The following is a 16700-nucleotide window of genomic DNA, read 5'->3' on the forward strand; positions in this document are numbered from 1 at the left end:
CGAAACTGTGATAGGGTTTCTGGACTCTCATGGATTCTGAGCTGCTGGCAGAAAACTATATATACAAACACAAATCCCCATGACAAATTCCCTGATTGAAAATATTTCATGAAGTCTTTGACCCTCTGTAGCCTCAGTCACCATGATATTCAACTAGGTGATTCACACTCACTTCTCTGAAAACCTGAGGCTCACCTAGGCTTTCCATCCACCCAATTAGAATGGACCTCTAAGACTGACATACGGTTTTCGCATTGCCCCCATCTGTTTAAAAGGAATGAATACCTTTGGTAGCTCAGTTGAATGAGCAAAGGATGGAATAGTCAAGGCTTTTGTGATTTAATGGAATGATACTAAAGGTGTGCATCTATGCATGCAGAAAGAAAGTATAAAATAAGGTCATCTCCATGATCATACATAAGTTCACAGTAGCATCTCAATCTGGGCTCTTCTGAAAGTAGAAAAAAATTCTGGTGGAATCCTGAAAAAATATTTCACAATATGGTTGAGGATTTACGAAAAATTATATCCCCAAAATAAATTTAAAATCCAGTGTTCATGAGATATTTTCAGGCATGGAGTTAATTTGAACTATCTAAATAGATAATTACTAAATTTCATTTTATATTTATGGAATAGGGTATACAGGAAATTTATAGTTCCATATCAACTTATCCAGTGATCACCCGGATCTAGAGAGAAATAGGCAAACAAGAAAGAAGGAAAATTTGTAACTGAATTTGTGTCTTCTATTATTACATAAACAATGACAGCAAAATTAAAAAAAGCCATTAGTGGTTTCAATACGAGCTGTCAGTTAGATTTTAAACACCAGTGGTCTTCTCCCCAAACTACCATGCTAGTTGTAATTGCTTTATCTGCTCCACACTTAGGCACACTTAACATTGTCCTTCAAAGAGTATGGAAACAGCACTATTTTCTTATGATAGCCGATAATAAAGTGATATGACATGTTAAATTCTAAATCAAATTAAACATGACACATATTTTTTAATCTTCTGTATCCCACAAAGTAGCATGTTTTGTCAGATAATTTACTGAGGTCAATGGATAACTTGTCTCTCCCATTCATCTTGGGTTTCATGTCTAGACCACCCATCTCGGAGACAACCAGTACCTCGGGAGAGATGCCACCAGGAAAAGGAGAGAGAAATGGAGCAATATACAGGCTGTGATTCTGTGGTTGGGAACAGACAGAAGACACTGTCCAAATCCTTTCTGGCGAAAGATACGGATCTGTAGAAAGAAACAGGTATGTACTGAATCGGGAAGTAAAGCATGTTGCTTGTTTAGGATTGGAGAACCGCAAGTCCTGAATGCATGAGAAGTGCTTTCAATGCTCTCCAAATCCTTGCTTATGGGGTATTTAGTTCATCTAGATACATTCAGTTTGGCTGAGTTCTATGCGGAACGTGCCTGGGATGGTGTATGCAGGGATACCTTGGGATGTTACCCCAGGACTCAAGAGATGAGACAAATACAGACCCAGAGACAGGAACCTAAGCAAGCCTCATGGGAGAGAATGGGGAGGACAAAAACCATTCTTGTAGTTCGAACTGACCTAAAGATGGGGAAAGTAAAGACTGGTGCCCAGTGTTCTTGTACTGCTGTTTCTGCCTACAAACAGGTGCAGAGGAGAAACCTTGTTTAATCAAAGAGTGGGAATACTGTGGTGACCTCCAAATAGTGGTCAAAGCCCCAGATGAAAACACTCTCATTAACTTACTGATCAATGCAAAAATATTGAGACTGACTGTAAATTTAATCCAAGATTCTGGACATACTCAGATTGAATCAGGCTTTCAAACTTCCCTAGAATGTGGGCAAGGACCAGTAAGATTAACTGATGAAGTTACTAGCCACATAGAATGTTACTAGATTGGCCTTTGTGTGAGAGTAAGTCTGTCTGAATAGCATAAAACCGGTCAGCAACAATAAAGGCTTAATTCTTGTCTCACTTTAAAAAAAAAATAAGAGTTTACTGATTCATCCAGGTTACTGAGAATTAGCAGATGATGTAGCAATGTTTTAAATGTAGGAATTCTTCAGATGGTAGCTTGTTGATAAGAAAACTATTGAAAATTTTATTTTGGACATATCTTCTTCAAAAATTGTCCCCTACTCCCCATGTGTAGCTGCTTAAAACCGCTTGAGGCTTCTCTCTTCAACCCTGTAGACACACCAGGTTAATGAGGGAGATGCTGTGAGAGTAACAAATCGTCTTTATTATGGGGATACAAAGGAAATGGGGTTCATAGATGAATAGAACTGGACTGATTGACAAGAGAGAGCTAGCCAATAAGAAAACTAAGCCATTGGCCAAGCAATTGTAACTGATATTAAGCCTCAGAGTGGTTATTTCATAAGCGACTGGGGGGACCAGGTGGTCAGAGAGAAACCCATCAAGTAGGACCTGTGGGATGGGGGTAAAGCTCCATTTGCACCAGGTGCTGTCCTGCGCTGCCTCTGTGCCTATGCCCACTAAGCACAGTTCTCATCATGCCCTGAGTAAAGAGGAGTGTGAACTTTGTGCACAGAAAAAGGTCAGGTCCATTTCTATTCAAAGCTCTAACAAGCATTTACTTACAGTTTTTAGCAAACTATGTCATGCAGAAAACTCTAGAAATCTATAGGATTCCTTCCTTCCTTCCTCCATTCTTTCTTTCTATCTTTATTTCCTTTTCTTTCTCCCTTATTAAAATTAATTTTTATTATGGTAAGAATACCAATAAGTAATTTTAACACATTTTAAGTGAACTCTGTAACGGTGTGAACAGAAACTCGTGAGCTCTATAAAATGTAATCTCCTTGTACAACTAAATTTTATTTCTACTGGGCCCCATATTCCCCAACTTCTTAAATACTATTTATGAGTCTGTCTGCTCTAGGTGACTCATATTAGTGGAATCCTGCAGCACCGGTCTTTTTGAAAAGCTCTAGTGTGTTTCACCTACGCAACAATATTTGTCCATATTGCCACAATTTACAGATTTACAGAATAATAGTTCACTCCATGAGTATAAAACATTTTCCCATCAATGAGTACGTAACTTAGTGTAGCATGAATCATAAAAACCCGGAGACAGATATTGGAGTTCAATTTGAAGATCTGAAAAGCAAAGCGACCAAACCACTAGAGAACTCTTATCTCTAAAACACCTTCAGACTGAAAGAGAGCAAGTTCCTGTCTCATATTGCTTTATATACCTCTCTATTGCTGGAACTAAAGGATGCACACCACTGCCTGGCCTCTATGGCTAACTAGTGTGGCTACTGGGATTAAAGGTGTGTGCCACTATTGCCTGGACTGTATAGCTGAGTAGTGAGTATGTTTTGTGTTCTGATATTCAGGCAAGCTTCATTTATTAAAATACAAATGAAATGTCACTACAACTTCGAATGAAGTTTTGGCTGTCATGAGTCATGAATCATGCTGAAATGAACATAGACTTTTAATATCATTCTGAGATTCTGACTTAAATTCTGTTTGAAAAAAATACTCTAAATATGATTGCTAGATCACATAGTAATTCTTGTTTAAGTATTTTAGAACATACTATATTATTTTCCATGCCAGATTACATAAATTTCTTTCCAAATCTCCTATCTTTTTTCTTTCTTGTTTATATTTTTACATATTGTGCATATGTTTCTCATGGGAAAACTATCAATTTCAAGTTTTCTAGTTTGTAAGCAGTGAAGGAAAAAGTGGATTGTCTCTCAGCTCACAGTAATTTATATATTTTAAAACATATTATTGTACAGCACTTCATAATCCTCTGGGGTGTCTCAGGAATAATGCAATAATTAATATGTGTGGATAATTTTATTTGTAGATATATCATTTCGTTTTAAGAATCTTGTTTTCTTTACTCACAAAAAATTCAAGAACTTAAAGTAAGGAAGTAGACTTGTTCAAATATTTCTCAAATAAAAAAACTTTCAACTCTATATGCTATGTAAATATTAAGAGATATGAAACTGTGTCTCTTAATATTTATATAGCATATAGAAATGAATTTCATGAATTGTATGATAAATTTTATAAAAACCTATGTAGTCAAAACACGATAAAATAAACCATGCCTTCATGTTTCATTGGCAGGACTAGCTAAAGTTCACTTGTGTTTAATCTTTCTGTTTTCAAATGAAGAAGAAATCTCTTTTAGGCACGATAATGTTAGTATATGGTTGTTTTTTTATGACATAACCACATTCTCATGCTAAGAACTGCTTATTTTTATCTTAAAAACTCATGATGCAGAGTAGATCTTGAGTAGGTTCAGTAAAACCTCAAGTTAGTTGGAATGACTTCCAGATGTGTTCAGACACTGACCTTTATTATTTTGTTCCCCTGCACTCTGAGGTGAGCTACTCTGAGGATTTTCCCACCTCCATCCTTTCTGTGTCTCTGTCCTTGCCCGCATGGTGGCTCTTTCCCTGGGTACCCATCAGCGTTTCTTGAACTGTCCTTTCATCCATTCTCCACCCTGCTATCCTGCACAGACCTTCTCCTCCAGGATGATAACTCATCATAGTCTAGATTTTCCCTTCTTCATTCCTTTTATTTCAAAACACATCTGGCTTGCTCCAGTCCTTGAAAATCCATGTGGTAAATTGTTAATGGCTAACAAAAGATTTATAACCATAGAGAGATGTGAATTTTAATCAGACATCCCTATATATACAATTTAATTGGAATAAATTTTGGCCCGGTAGTGCTATTTCTGCCATCATGGCAGACTCCGTGGAAGATATTACTGATTAATAACTCAAACCTCTATGCAGCTGGTCTCCGTAGCAACCACTGCTGTAGGTCACGATGTTTCTTTCCATTTTTTTTCTAACAAGTCTGACAAAGATCTGGAATCAAAACTTTTCACATAAAGATGTAAGTGGAATTTTTCTTTTGAATTTGAAATCATGTATCTTCAGATACATAGGTAACTTCAAGCCCACCTAGCTCAACCTTATAGAATACAAAACCTATGTCGGTTTATGTGGATCACATAGGGCACAGAAAATTCTTAATAAACCATTTTGTTAACTCCTCCTCTTACTCTAGTTCTTTCTTAAAGATGGAGCTAAAATGTGCGGTTAAAATACAAACCTCTACACAGTATTTTTGGGGAGCTGCTAATTGGGTGTTCAGAGCTGTAAGCTGTTGAAAACTATAAAGGAGTAGGCATTGTCCCTGGGCTGCTGGTGAGGGAGAATTGTCTGTATTCTGTCAATCATGTTTTAAATAAATGCTGATTGGCCAGGCAGGAGGTCTAGGTGGAAAAACAAGACAGGAAGTAGAATGATGCAAGGAGAGCAGGAGAATTCTGGGGAGGAGGAAGTTGATTCCTCCCATTCCTGCCCTCATCACCAAAGAAGCAACATGTGAGTTGACAGCTGAAAAAGGTACCAAGCCATATGGCTAATATAGATCAGAAAAATGGGTTAATCAAGATATGAGCATTAGCTAATAAGAAGCCTGACCTAAAGGGCCAATCAGCTTTATAACTTACAGAGATCTGCATGTGATTTTTCTTTGGGACTAAACAGCTGGGGGGTCGGGAAGGACAGAAATCCGAACAAGCAGGCCCACTCATGTTACAGGCTGCAGCTGCATTGTTGGTCTGGGCTGGATCGTCATTGGCATGAGAGTCTTCACTCAGCATCTCTACAGGCTACACAGTGACAACAGCCTTTCAGCATCTGTCTTTCAGCAGTCAACAGACATGAGCTCTGTCGTGCCATCAGGAAACATGAGAAAATCAGAGAAAATTTCCCAGGGAGTCGAGAGGACGTTGAAGGTAGCTTGAGAGCCGGTGTCATAGCTTTGCTGGATGTAAAGAACTGGGCAATAAACACATCTCTAGGTGCAAATGAAAACCTAAGGAACTTTTTTATTTCTGATGAGAAATTAGGATATTTGTAGTTAGTGAATATAATTCCGAATTGTTTAGGCAGCAACATGCTATTTCAGAGCAAAAAAAAACTCAACTAGTGAGGCCACAGTCACAGATCTATTCCAGCAAAGAAAAGTTTTCTTTTATTCTGTCTATGGTTTCTTACCACTAAAGGCCTCACTCTTCGAGAGGTGTTGGAGCTTTGTGATCTGGGAAACAACTAGAAAGGCAAAGCCTTTGTCAGAAGAAAGACAGGATCATCTACATAATGACACAGAGCCCTTTTATCTAAGTCATTTAATTTTATACCCAAACTTATGAGAGATATATAGGTCAATTTACTTCATTTAAATAATCCATCTATTTACATAACATGAATCATATGAACCAGTTAAATGAAACCATAATTCATAAACAGTAAAACTAGATGAATATGTGTGCACTTATAAATATTATACTGCCTGTGGTTTTAGGGTTACTTTAACATTCTTGTCTGACTCTTCAGCAATTCAGGCAGAATTGATGTGAGAGTAGATAACTATCATTTTATACTTTTTGATGGACACATAATATTTGTGCATAAATATGTGCTGACCACTGTATATATTCTCTTTTTAGATTGTCCAAAATCACTTGCTAGAGATGAGAAAAACAAGCAGAACAGAATCAAAATGAAAAGGAAGAAATACTATATATCCATTACCTGACTCTATCCTCACAACCTCACAGTCTGCATCCATTTTATCTCCGTGTCAACGTAATCCAAACTCTAGTCCAGCTATGGTAGCATCTAAAAAGCAGAAATGTTTCTTGAACCAGTTTTCCATCAACATCTAATAAACACTCTAACTTTTGTTTTACTATTCATACCTACTTATTCACTTATTTATATTTTAAATTATCTAATTTCAGTAGTATAACTGAAATATTTCAAGTTAGTTATGTGAAACTTAACGTATTTATAAAATTAAATCAGGAGATAGATGAGTCTTCATTTATTCAGAACACTTTCTATGTACTTTATTATATATATATATATATATATATATATAATCTCTCATTCTGTTCAATAATTTCTGCTGTTTGTTCTATGCAAATATTTAGTTTTTAATATTTTAAAATGAAAATATATTTTCTCTGTCACTTTTAAATTGCTTCCCAAACTCCTGCACACTGTGGGTACAATTATTAGTGCAAACAAACTTGGAGCATACTTTGGATGGTGTTTACAGAGCTCACTCCAATGCATAGACTAAGCCTTCAAACTCTTTGCCTTAAGTTCCTAAGACATAACCCAGCATACCTCAAGGGCCTTCACTGGAATGTTCAGTTTTCCTGGCTTAGAGAGTTATAACTAATGGCTAATGTTGGTGGATACTTCATTGCCAATTAAAAGTGAATGGAAAAAATTAAAAAGGAAAAGAAAAGACATGTCTGCTTCTAAATACTGTGGAGGAGAAAGTTTATTATAGGTATTTGGACGAGCAGGGATATCTGGGAGAATCCAGAAACCTATAACCATACTAAACAGGGCCATGTTCAGAAATGTGGAGGGGAAGGCAAATGGGAAAAGAAGAACCAGATGCAGCATCCAGGAAGCTAAAGGTACTGAAGAGGATGGTAACCAAAATGTCTGGATCATATCAGGAAGAGACTCTGGAGAAAGGGCAGACCAGTCCCCTGACTGGAGAGTTCAGGGTAGGCAGTTGGGTATGCAAGCCATACCCTGTAACAGGTAGGGACTGAGGGATGCAGAAAAAACCTGGTGTTAAGGCAGGTCTGTTTTGATATCTTAAATATGTCCCTCAGCCCTTTGTTGGGGATTTGAAATATAACAAAATGTAGATTGAAATCCAGAGTTAAGAAGAAACTACTTCCCCTATATACATCATATAAATAATTGAAAATGAGTTAGAATTAGATACACTAGGAAAAAGAAATGAATAAAACTATACTCAAAAATGCACAAATAAAGACAACCAGAATTCACAACTGTAACATGAGGGCCGGCTTGTTGGGGTATCTGTTCCTGCCCGGTACCCCACAACCGGCAAGTCCCAGAGAAAATCAATCACATGGAGATCTCTATAAGTTATAAAGCCAATTGGCCCATTAGGTCAGGCTACTTATTAGTTCTTATGACTTATCTTAACCCATTATTCTGATCTATGTTAGCCATTTGGTTTGGTACCTTTTTCAGCTGTCATCTCACATGTTACATCTTCAGTGGTCTGGGCAGGAATGGTGGAGGGAGCTTCCTGTTTCCCAAAATATTCCTGTTCTCATTGCCCTTCCTCTACTTCCTGTCTGGTTGACCCACCTATACTTCCTGCCTGGCCAATCAGAGTTTTATTAAAACACATGATTGACAGAATACAGATAATTCTCCCGCACCTCTTCCCCTTCTTTTTTTAAAAAAAAAAAAACAAAAGGAAAATATCCATAGTCCATTTTGGGGGAATGTGGGCATGGTATTCCAGGCTACTTCCTGCTGATTGGGGGCGCTGATGATCTTATGGGCACCTAAAGAAAATTTAGAGTTATAAACAAGTCCTAACTGGAGTATCCTGTGAGTCTTGATAATCTCAGGCAGCAGTCTTGAATTCAGACATCCAGGCCATCTGTTCCTACTGGAGATTTCTCGGGTGGTCTTCCTTGATCAAATCTGATTTTTTTTTTTTTTTTGCTCAGAATGAATCCACAGCCTCTCATTTTCTGTGGAAACAAAAGCAAAATCTCTTCTCCAAAGTAACATACCTTTTGACTTCAGTTTTGAAGCCAAGATATTTTCAAAATATCTATCTTGGATTAATTCAGCAGCATTTATGAGCCAATATCTTTTAGCAACTGTTATTCCTTGCTCAGCATTCAAACAATTCAAAGAGAGCATAATAGTATATAGTATCAAGATTCTCTGTGTATTTTCCATCTTTATGAAGCTTTATTTTAACCTCTACTTCTTTTATTTTTACTTTTATTTTTTGAGACAGGTTCTCTGTATATCTTTGTCCTGGAATAACTCTGTAGACCAGGTTGTCCTTGAACTCACAGAGATCCCTCAGTCTCTGCCTCCCCAGTGCTGAGATTAAAGGTATGTGCTTCCACACTTTGAACTCAGAGATCTCTCTGTTTCTGCCTCCCAGGCATTGCGATTAAAGGTGTGTACCACCACACCCAACCACTCTCTTCTTTAGTTTAAGAACTTTAACTTTTAGCCTGCATATATTTTTAACACACTGCAAACTATTGAGAGGTTTTCTTCATCTTTGAATCTCTCTTTACTGTATATCTCTCTTTTTCTGACTACATGAGTTGTTAAAGAGAAAATTAGAGCCATGGCTTTGATAGCTGAATTCAGCCCATTCCTTAGCTTTCCAGCCTCATGGCGGAGGTACCGCTGGAGCCATTTTTCTTGCCACAACTCTGTGGTGCTTCAAGGTCTCTGTCAGAAAGCAAGCTGTAGCCTTCTTCTCACAGACCACACTCAGTTGGACTGCCTACCTGAAAGAGTCAGCGATTGCCCTGGCAGGAAAGCCCAGAAAACTGGCATTTTAAAACAGCGCAGTTTTTTTCCTGCTACAACTGAAAATCGAAAAGCATGCATTCAGCTCTTCATCAACAACGTTTAAGTGTTTAGTGGCATGACCTCTTAAAAGAGCTGCAGGATTTTGCAGCTAAAGCTGAGTCAGGAAGCCTCTCTTAGATGAGAGCACTTGCTTGCCTCTAGCAAGCAGAGCAGACCCAAGAAATTGCTGCTACCAAGAAAACATGATTTACTCTATTCTTTCCCAAGCTTTCTCAAGCTTTCTGTGGATTCAGTTATCCATGTCTGGGCACCATACGTAGCATAAAGTGTCGGCTTGTTGGGGTATCTGTTCCTGCCCAGTACTCCACAGCCAGCAAGTCCCAGAGAAAATCAATCACACGGAGATCTCTATAAGTTATAAAGCCAATTGGCCCTTTAGGTCAGGCTACTTATTAGTTCTTATGACTTATCTTAACCCATTATTCTGATCTATGTTAGCCATATGGCTTGGTACATTTTTCAGCTGTCAGCTCACATGTTGTGTCTTCAGTGCTCTGAGCAGGAATGGTGGAGGGAGCTTCCTGCTTCCCAGAATATTCCTGTTCTCATTGCCCTGCCTCTACTTCCTGTCTGGTTGACCCACCTATACTTCCTGCCTGGCCAATCAACGTTTTATTAAAATACATGATTGATAGAATACAGATAATTCTCCCACACCACACAACTAATCAGAGTATTAAAGCCAGGTGGTTCATAGAAGAACGGTGTCAGAAACTAATCTTCACTGGAAATGCTCAGGAAGACCCATTCCAATGTGTACCTCACTGATGCCCTTGGAATTTCTCAATACAAATGAATTGAAAATAAAAATTAAACATGGAGCTCTCTCCTCCTACGCCATCCCGGCTTTCTGCCTGGAATCCCTACCCTTCCTCCCTCCCTTTTTCGGGGCTTAAATTCCTCCAACTCAGCCTGGGTTGGCGCCGTGGCAGGGACTGGCGGTGAGTGCAAATGGGAGCGAGTTGCTTTGTTTTAATAGCCTGCCTGCAACAAGGTAGGACTGCAGGCAAAGTGATTCCTGGATAGCAAGGTGCACTAATACGGTAGCAGAAGACCCAGCGGAGGGAAGAGCCATTGGAGAGCATCTGAAGGAAGAGATGGGCAGGCGCCAAGGCAAGAATTCCTCCAACAATCTGAAAAACAACATGAAAACACCAGATCCCAGCGATCTTACGACAGAAGAACTTGAACACCCTATTCCGGAAGAAGTGGAAAACAGTGTCATTATGAAAGCAATAGAGTCTCTTAAACAGGGTATGAATAACTCACTTAAAGAAATATAAAAGAAATATAACAAAAAGTTTGAAGAAATGAGTAAATTTGTAAATGATACCCTGGGAAACCAAGAAAAAACAATCAAACAGGTAATGGAATCAGTTCAAGAATTGAAAACTGAAATGGAGGCAGTGAAGAAAACACAAACTGAGGGCCGGCAGGATATGGAAAATCTAGGTAAACAAACAGAGACTTCAGGAACAAGCATAACCAATAGAATACAAGAGATAGAAGAACGAATCTCAGATAATGAAGACACCAAAAAGAAAATAAACGCTCTGACCAAATAAAACAGCAAATCCAACAAATTCTCATCACAAAACATTCAGGAAATATGGGACATAATAAAAAAAAACAAATCTAAGAATAATAGGAGTAGAAGAAGGAGAAGAATTGCAGATCAAAGGTCCAGAAAATATATTCAACAAATTTATAGAAGAAAACTTTCCCATCCTAAAGAACGATATTCCTATGAAGGTTCAAGAAGAATACAGAACACCGAATAGACTGGATCAGAAAAAAAAAATCCCCTTGCCATATAATAATCAAAACACAAAGCATTCAGATTAAAGAAAGGATATTAAGAGCTGCAAAGGAAAAAGGTCAAGTAACTTATAAAGGTAAACCTATCAGACTTACACCAGACTTCTCTATGGAAACCATGAAAGCCAGAAGGTCCTGGATAGAGGTACTGCAGAAACTAAGAGACCATGGATGCAAGCCCAGACTACTATACCCAGCCTAGCTATTGTTCACTATCAATGGAGAAAACAAAATATTCCAGAATAAAAACAAATTTAAACAATACGTAGCTACTAATCCAGCCTTACAGAGAATATTAGAAGGAAAATCACAACCCAAGGAATCCAACATTCCAAACACTGCCTACAATAACTCAGATATCTACTGAGCCTTCACAGGCACAACTCAAAAAAGGAAAGCACATACACTCTACTACTCAAAAAAAAAATGACCAGAGTCAAGAACCACTGGTCATTAATATCACTTAATATCAATGGACTCAATTCACCTATAAAGAGGCACAAACTTAGAGATTGGATACGAAAACATGATCCAACATTCTGCTGTTTACAAGAAACACACCTCAACCACAAAGACAGACACCTACTCAGAGTAAAGGGTTGGGAAAAGGTTTTCCAAGCAAATGGACCTAAGAAACAAGCGGGTGTGGCCATTCTAATATCTAACAAAATCGACTTCAAACTCAAATCAATCAGAAGAGATGGTAATGGACATTTCATACTCATAACAGGAACAATTCATCAGGAAGGAGTCTCAATCCTGAATATCTATGCCCCTAATATAAAGGGACACATATGTAAAAGAAACTCTTCTAGAACTCAAGGCAGTCATCAAACCACACACATTAATAGTAGGAGATTTCAACACTCCTCTCTCACCAATGGACAGGTCAATCAGACAGAAACCAAACAGAGAAATAAAAGATTTATTGGAGGTATTGAATCAAATGGACTTAACAGACATCTATAGAACACTCCACCCTAATAGGAAAGAATATACCTTCTTCTCTGCAGCTCATGGAACCTTCTCGAAAATTGACCACATAGTCGGTAACAAAGCAAACTTCCACAGATACAAAAAAATATTAGTAACCACCTGTGTCTTGTCAGATCACCATGGATTAAAATTAGAATTCAACAACAATGCTACCCCCAGGAAGCCAACAAACTCATGGAAGTTGAACAGTCAACTACTAAATCACACCTGGGTCAAGGAAGAAATAAAGAAAAAAATTAAATTCATCCTTGAATTTAATGAAAAGAAAGACAAAACATACTCAAACCTACGGGACACTATGAAAGCAGTGCTAAGAGGAAAGTTCATAGCACTAAGTGCCCAATTAAAGAAAACGGAGAAAGCACACATTGGAGACTTAACAGCACGCTTGAAAGCTCTAGAAAAAAAAGAAGCTGATTCACCCAGGAGGAGTAGAATACTGGAAATGATCAAACTGAGGGCTGAAATCAACAAAATAGAAACACATAAAACAATCCAAAGAATCAATAAAACAAAAAGCTGGTTCCTGGAGAAAATCAACAAGATTGACAAACCCCTATTCAAACTAATCAAACGGCAGAGAGAGAACATGCAAATTAATAGGATCAGAAATGAAAAGGGGGACATAACCACAGACACAGAGGAAATTCAGAGAATCATTAGATCTTACTACAAAAGTTTATATGCCACAAAGTTGGAAAATGTAAAAGAAATGGACATTTTTTTAGATAAGTACCATATACCAAAGTTGAACCAAGAACAGGTGAACAATCTAAATAGACCTGTTAGTCGTGAAGAATTAGAAGCTGTTATAAAAAATCTCCCTACCAAAAAAAGCCCAGGACCAGATGGTTTCAATGCAGAATTCTACCAGAAATTCCAGGAAGAGCTAATACCTATTCTCCTTAATGTATTCCACAATATAGAAACAGAAGAGTCATTGCCAAACTCCTTTTATGAAGCTACAGTTACCCTAATACCAAAACCACACAAAGACACAACCAAGAAAGAGAATTACAGGCCAATCTCACTCATGAACATCGACGTGAAAATTCTCAATAAAATACTGGCAAACTGAATCCAAGAACACATTAGAAAAATTATCCATTATGATCAAGTAGGCTTCATTCCAGAGATGCAGTGCTGGTTCAACATAAGCAAATCTATCAACGTAATCCATCATATAAATAAGCTGAAAGAAAAAAAACCATATGATCATTTCATTGGATGCTGAAAAAGCATTTGACAAAATTCAACCCCCATTTATGATAAAGGTGTTGGAGAGACTGGGGATACAAGGATCATACCTAAATATAATAAAAGCAATATACAGCAAGCCGACAGCTAACATCAAATTGAATGGAGAGAAACTCAAAGCCTTTCCACTAAAATCAGGAACACAACAAGGCTGTCCACTCTCTCCATACCTCTTCAATATAGTGCTTGAAGTTCTAGCAATAGCAATAAGACAACATAATGAGATCAAGGGGATTCGAATTGGAAAGGATGAAGTTAAACTTTCGTTATTTGCTGACGATATGATAGTATACATAAGTGACCCCAAAAACTCTACCAAAGAACTCGTACAGCTGATAAATACCTTTAGTAACGTGGCAGGATACAAGATCAACTCCAAAAAATCAGTGGCCCTCCTATACACAAAGGATAAAGAAGTAGAGAGGGAAATCAGAGAAACATCACCTTTCACGATAGCCACAAATAGCTTAAAATATCTTGGGGTTACTCTAACCAAGGAAGTGAAAGACCTATTTGACAAGAACTTTAAGTCTTTGAAGAAAGAAATTGAGGAGGATACCAGAAAATGGAAAGACCTCTCCTGCTCTTGGATTGGGAGAATCAACATAGTAAAAATGGTAATTCTTCCAAAAGCAATCTATAGATTCAATGCAATCCCCATCAAAATCCCATCAAACTTCTTCACAGACCTTGAGAGAACAATAATCAAGTTTATATGGCAAAACAAAAAACCCAGGATAGCCAAACCAATCTTATACAATAAAGGAACTTCTGGAGGCATTACCATCCCTGACTTCAAACTCTATTACAGAGCTACAGTATTGAAAACAGCTTGGTATTGGCATAACAACAGAGAAGTCGACCTATGGAATCAAATAGAAGACCCGGATACTAACCCACAAACCTATGAACACCTAATTTTTGACAAGGGAGCTAAAGGTATACATTGAAAGAAGGAAAGAATCTTTAACAAATGGTGCTGGCAAAACTGGATGTCAACCTCTAGAAGAATGAAAATAGATCCATATCTATCACCATGCACAAAAATCAAGTCCAAATGGTTTAAAGACCTCAACATTAATCTGACCACTTTGAACCAGATAGAAGAGAAAGTGGGAAGTAGTCTACAAGATATAGGCACAGGAGACCACTTCCTAGGTAGAACCCCAGTAGCACAGACAATAAGAGTGAAAGACCCCTGCCTGGCTGTTTAGCTGCTGTAATGCCATTATAAGCAAGGCTTGATCCAAACACTGGGAGCTCATAAAAAGGTCTTGGGGCTCATAACAAAGGCACAGATGTTATCATCAAGTCTGTATAACAGGATGCCTGTGGCTTGACACCAAGAGTTATGCCACTCGCAGGAACCAGATTAAGGGGGAGGAATGGAAAGTCCCCAACTGTCAGGCACCTAGCAGAACACTGACAGCTGTCTTAGACATGACCTCATGGCCTCATTAAAATTGACCTATGAGACCCCTGTAACTATGCATTCGCTTTTGTATGCTGGCTTCTGCCTGCCCCTTCCCTACATAATCTGCCCCACAACCCAGCCCAGGGTGCTCAGTTCTCCAGGTGACTGCAGCACCCATAGGCCCTATGTGAGCAAAAATAAAAATTGCCTCTTGCTTTTGCATCCAGTGGCTCGGACTCGGTTCTTGGGTGAGGGTCTCCATATGGTTAAGACCCTCAATGTGGTCTTTCAAGAGAATCAATGAATAAATGGGACCTACTGAAACTGAGAAGCTTCTGTAAAGCAAAGGACACTGTCAGTAAGACAAAAAGGCTGCCTTCTGACTAGGAGAAGATCTTCACCAACCCCTCATCAGACAAAGGTCTGATCTCCAAAATATACAAAGAACTCAAGAAACTAGACACTAAAACTCTAATTAACCCAATTAAAAAATGGGGTACTGAACTGAACAGAGAATTCACAACAGATGAACTTCGAATGGCCAGAAGACACTTAAGGTCATGCTCAACCTCCTTAGCAATCAGGGAAATGCAAATCAAAACCACTTTGAGATACCATCTTACACCTGTCAGAATAGCTAAAGTCAAAAACACCAATGATAGCATATGCTGGAGAGGATGTGGAGTGAGGGGAACACTCATCCATTGTTGGTGGGAATGCAAACTTGTGCAGCCACTGTGGAAATCAGTGTGGCGGTTTCTCAGGAAACTGGGAGTCAACCTCCCTCAGGATCCAGCAATTCCACTCTTGGGAATATACCCAAGAGATGCCCTATCATACTACAAATGTATTTGTTCAACTATCTTCATAGCTGCACTGTTTGTAATAGCCAGAACATGGAAACAACCTAGGTGCCCCTCAACAGAAGAATGGTTAAAGAAGGTGTGAAACATATATACACTAGAGTTTTACTCAGCAGTAAAAAACAATGACATCTTGAATTTTGCATGTAAATGGATGGAAATAGAAAATGATTTACTGAGTGAGGTAACCCAGAACCAAAAAGAGGAATATGGTATGCACTCACTCATAAGTGGATTCTAGCCATAGTTAAAGGTCTTTGAGTCTATAATTTGTGATCCTAGAGAAGCTAAATAAGAAGGTGAAGCTGAAGAAAATCATATAGTTATCCACCTGGATAGTGGAACTAGGCAAGATTGCCAGGCAAACTCGGGTGCATGGGGGGTGGGGACCTGGAAGTAAGGGAAGATGGTCAGGGAGAGGTGAAAGGGGGAGGATTGGGGATGGCTTGGGAAATGGGAGGGGGGAGGGAGGAAGGATGGTTGTGGGAGCAGGGAGGTTTATATCTCAGCTAAGGGAGCCATTTTAGGGTTTGCAAGAGACTTGATTCTGGAGGGGTTCCCAGTAAAAATTAAACAAAAAAATAAATAAAAAATTAAATAATAATAATAATAATAATAATAATAATAATAATAATAAAGAAAACGCTTTACTGAGTCAGGTAAGCCAGACCCAAAAAGAGGAATATGGTATGTATTCACTCATAAGTGGATTCTAGCCATAATTAAAGGTCTTTGAGCCTATTATTCGTGATCCTAGAGAAGCTGGATAGGAGGGTGAACCTGAAGAAAATTCAGGTAGTTTTCCTCCTGGAGATTGGAAATAGACAAGAGTCCCAGGTAACCTCGGG

The 16700-nt window shown here is 38.4% G+C and overlaps 1 pseudogene; it reads left to right on the forward strand.

Moving 5' to 3' along the window:
• Positions 1-1357: 1357 nt before the first annotated feature.
• LOC125411084 (peptidyl-tRNA hydrolase 2, mitochondrial pseudogene) lies at positions 1358-1899 on the forward strand (annotated as a pseudogene).
• Positions 1900-16700: the final 14801 nt, after the last annotated feature.

The sequence above is a fragment of the Myodes glareolus genome, chromosome 25 (genome assembly GCF_982192425.1).
Source record: "Myodes glareolus chromosome 25, mMyoGla1.1, whole genome shotgun sequence".
NCBI classification, from domain to species: domain Eukaryota; kingdom Metazoa; phylum Chordata; class Mammalia; order Rodentia; family Cricetidae; genus Myodes; species Myodes glareolus.